The sequence below is a fragment of the Salvelinus alpinus genome, chromosome 15 (assembly GCF_045679555.1).
Source record: "Salvelinus alpinus chromosome 15, SLU_Salpinus.1, whole genome shotgun sequence".
Lineage (NCBI taxonomy): Eukaryota > Metazoa > Chordata > Actinopteri > Salmoniformes > Salmonidae > Salvelinus > Salvelinus alpinus.
The window spans coordinates 9,121,413-9,126,399 of NC_092100.1; the positions used below are offsets into that span (position 1 = coordinate 9,121,413).

General features: G+C 38.9%; 1 pseudogene; it reads right to left on the reverse strand.

Annotated features, from left to right (window-relative positions):
• Positions 1 to 4,402: 4,402 nt before the first annotated feature.
• Positions 4,403 to 4,459, reverse strand: LOC139540567 (U7 small nuclear RNA; annotated as a pseudogene).
• Positions 4,460 to 4,987: the final 528 nt, after the last annotated feature.

A 4,987-nucleotide genomic window follows, 5' to 3' on the forward strand; every position in this document is an offset into this window, starting at 1 on the left:
AAAAGGTCTTTTATGTACTCTGCGCCATCGTCTTGGAACACCTTACAAAATCATTTTAAACTGGAAGAACTTGTCCCGATTGGTGTTTTTAAATCACTGATGAAGGATTTTGAGGCTGATTCCCTGACCTGTCAATGTTTTTAATTTGCTGTTTTTGATTTTGTTATACTCTTGTGAATTCAATGGTTTTTACTAGATTACTTGTAGTTTTTCATGTTGTCTGTCTGTAATTTTTGTAATGACTTGGTGCTGCCTATCTTGGCCAGGACGCTCTTGAAAAAGAGATTTTAAATCTCAATGAGCCCTTCCTGGTTAAATAAAGGTTAAATAAAATAAAATAAAATAAATAACAGCCTCCACTCTTCAGGGAAGTCTTTCCACTAGATGTTGGAACATTGCAACGGGACTTACTTCCATTCAGCCACGAGCATTAGTGAGGTCGGGCACTAAGGCTGTTGCTGTGACTGTATTACCGCCACACCGGCGGCCACGAGTCATGAAGGCAGTCAAATTCCATGTGACCTTTTAGTCACAGTAATTAGGCTTCTCCAAGCTCTGATGCTGCTGCTGGTCATTAGTAGCCTACCAAACATGCTAACTGCCTGGTACTCAGCAATCTTTTGTCCCTCTAATCACTCTGACATCAATGCAAATGTAATCGAAAATCTAATCAAACACTTCATAAGCGCTCATGAGCCCATGTTGCGCAACATTTCTATAGGCTATGCAATTGCGTGAGAAAACAGGGTGATGGCCTCTATTAAAAAGAGGAGTATCCGATCAGATTTCTATAGGCTAGGCCTACTATATATATTTATCAACTTTTCTAATATTAAGCACATTGCTTACAAAAGGAGTATAGTCTACCTGGCTGGCATGAAAATGAAACACGGGAAAATCGTCTTCCATTCACTATGTCAGTGCATAGATGACATGTATTTTTCCCCCTGCCCCTGTTTCGAGAAAGTTGATGATAATGGTCCATTCTTAATCAAAACAAATTTCAAACATATATCATTTAGTGTATGTACAGTAAAAAAACAGATTAAATCAAGAATAGTCTGATGGGTGACAATATATTATCACTTATTAATGATCCCCAGCTTAAGGCAAGAAACAATGCCTTTTTCTTTTGACGTCTGTTTCGAATCATAGTCGCACACTTCAGGTAGCTTAGCCCATAGGCCTATATGTTTTGATAAGGTTTGTATCACAACTAAAGTGGCCAAATAACTTACAATTAAGCACATTAATCTGCTTTACAAAGGGTGTAGAGTCTAACTGGCATACATACGTAACACGTGAGTTTCAAGTTTGGGGAAGATCATTTTCACCATAAAAATGCACTTTTATAATAAAAGCATTAAATTGCATAATTGCAGTTGTGGTCACTTTTAAGAATGGTGTTTTCCGCTAATGGAACATTTGCGCTTAAAGCCTACTGCAGTGTGCGCATTGCTGAGCTTATAATGTGAAGAAATCGCCTAATCTTTATCAACATTTTAAGATAAATGTTCTGATCTGTTGCGTCAGCCTCATTGCGTAAAAACGTTTTTTTGATGCTAGTGGTTGTATTAATTTGGGATCTACTGTCCCAGACTATGTTTGCAATATTTATTTCTGGCGCAGAATAGAATATGTCAACTTTTGTACTATAGGGGGTGGTAGATTGACATAGGCTAGTGCTTTTGCTGTTCATCTTGTTGGCTGACGAAAGTAAATGTAGCCAGTTCAATCAATATCTTCAATATGCACCTCGGAATTGGATAAGGACACACGCTGTTGCATCCCAGAAGTGTCTATCTTCACTTATATCCTGTGAAAAAGACCTGATCACGTGAAACAGAGCCATGTGAATGAGAGGCGCTTTGGAGCACACTGCATTCATGGAGAAGGGAACAACGGCCAATCGCTGCAAAAGGCATGAATTATTTTGGGTGCATTACGGCCACAAAGAGGATGCCGCCAGGAAATTCATGGTACTATCAAGTGTTTTTCAAATTGTGAATGAGAAACTGATGAAGTCAATCAAATTCAAATGTATTTATTAAGCCCTTCTTACATCAGCTGATGTCACAAAGTGCTGTACAGAAACTCAGCCTAAAAACCACAAACAGCAGGCAATGTAGATGTAGAAGCACAGTGGCTAGGAAAAACTCCCTAGAAAGGCAGGAACCTAGGAAGAAACCTAGAGAGGAACCAGGCTCTGAGGGGTGGTCAGTCCTCTTCTGGCTGTGCAAGCACAAAAAACAAGCAACTTTTTTCAAATCATCATTAGAGTCGCATGCAATGTATTAAAAATTAAAACATATAGCTCAACGTTTGTAGAACAACTAAAGTTACATAAATAACTCTAATTTAAGCATATAGGAGGACTTGTTTCTTTGTTAACCGCTCAACACAGAATAGCCGCATGTGTGCACACCCTCAAATAATTTGGAGAAAATATCCTTTATATTTTATGAAATTGTATATTTTTTATTTAACTAGGCAAGTCAGTTAAGAACAAATTCTTATTTACAATGACGGCCTACCCCTGCCAAACGACACCCTATGGGACTCCCAATCACAGCCGGTTGTGATACAGCCTGGAATTAAACCAGGGTCTGTAGTGACGCCTCTTGCACAGAGATGCAGTGCCTTAGACTGCTGCACCACTCGGGAGCCCACACATATATATAGTATTCTTCATACTATAATATAAAATAATTCCATGGAATTCTAACCAAATCTTGTCTGCTAAATTAACTAGTGTAGCCCACAGCCATATGGCATAGCCAGATCAGTACCTAACAAAACGACAACTCAGAGTATGCTATTCTGTTCTTCTGAAATAGACTACATTTTCTTTACATCATCTTTCTTTAGACCCGTCTAAAATAAATAATGGATTTATCGTGGAGGTGTAGGCTATATTACAAGGATTTATTAGACTTTTTAAAATGTAGTTGTTTCCAAAAGTTTGCATCAGTGGCTTGTGGAAGCCAGGAGATGCTAAATGTGTTTATGTTAATTAACGGTCAACTTACCATCGCGGATATCATATTACCAAAAGGTGTCCACTACCCCAAAACATCCCACTACTCCCACTACCCCAAAACATCCCACTACTCCCACTACTCCCACTACCCCAAAACATCCCACTACTCCCACTACTCCCACTACCCCAAAACATCCCACTACTCCCACTACTCCCACTACCCCAAAACATCCCACTACTCCCACTACCCCAAAACATCCCACTACTCCCACTACTCCCACTACCCCAAAACATCCCACTACTCCCACTACTCCCACTACCCCAAAACATCCCACTACTCCCACTACTCCCACTACTCCCACTACCCCAAAACATCCCACTACTCCCACTACCCCAAAACATCCCACTACTCCCACTACTCCCACTACCCCAAAACATCCCACTACTCCCACTACCCCAAAACATCCCACTACTCCCACTACCCCAAAACATCCCACTACTCCCACTACCCCAAAACATCCCACTACTCCCACTACCCCAAAACATCCCACTACTCCCACTACTCCCACGCGCACATTGATCAGTGAAGCTTCTAGTAACCTTGACTGGAGAAAAAGTCTGCAACTCTCTCGGAGGGGTGGCTCTTAATGAATACACAATACTTTGTCATATACATTACAAATGGCCATGTCGTGAACATGTCAACACACTGTTTCATAGGTTCACCTTACTTGGTTCCAAGTATACGATGTTAGTTGAGACAAATGGAGGCATAAAAGGTCATCATGACACTTATTAACATTCAATAGTCCAGGAGGGCTGAGAACACCTGTTGGACGTGACCATATTGTTATTCATCAAGAGGATCTAGACTACAGGACAGCACCCAAGTATCACGAAATGGCACCTTCTCCTCTGGCTCCATTGCTACTCAAATGAGAAAACTGAGTGGATAAAAGACACCGGCTGCCTTTTAAATTATACACAGTGTTTAAACGTTATATAATTGGCAGATCACTGAACAGGTACTCAACATCCCAATTGTCATTTTATGATACAACAATTAGGTGGCTTCTTTGTGGAGCACAGAACACACTCAGACCGATACAAAAGGGTATGATTAGCAACAGATTGTTACTATAAACTGGTTACCAATGTAATTGGTAAAAAATAAATGTTTTGTCATACCCGTGTCAGCCAATCAGCATTCAGGGCTTGAACCAATCCAGTTTATAATATGGTATGAATACTGTTGTAATACTACTATATAGGTATATATTATAGTATGTATAGGTATTATAGTATTCACTGAAGTGTACTTGCTGATTTTTCTGTATTTCATGTAGTATGTTTGCATGCTGTAGTATTTACAGTTTACTGTAGTAAAATTGTGTTTTGTTCTATTATTTTTTATATAAAAGGGTAGGCTTTCTCCTTGAGGAAACCTACTGGACAAATACCGAAAGAGCACATTTTCTATAACCTAGGTGAGATGGACTGGAGGCTGAACAGTCTGAAAAATTGTGTAAAATGATTTAAAAAAAAGTTAGAATCTCTAGGTTCAGACTTGGCATGTAGGTTTCTCACTCATGGGTGGCACACATTTGGATATGGGGGAGCGGAATGGGTGGGGTATATGCAAACTAAATACTGTACTATTACTACACTGTAAACCCCAAGGCATTTTTAACTCAAATACTTCTAGTAAGTTGAACTCGAAGTCAATGAAAAGTCTTTATTACTTAAATGTTTATGTGGTACTGACTCAAAACTAAATTAGAAGTCACACCAACTAAAATGTTTTAAGATATGATAACAAATACAATTTTTTTCCCAAGATGCTCTCCTGCAGGTTGATTTAAAAAAAATCTGTGTATTTACATGTACATTGAGTGATTGATTGATTAATCTTATTTTACACAAAGATAAATAACATCGTTTTTTTCTAAACTAATACAATAATTTAGTTCAATTTTTTTGCACCCATTACTGAAATGGTTTTTCCGG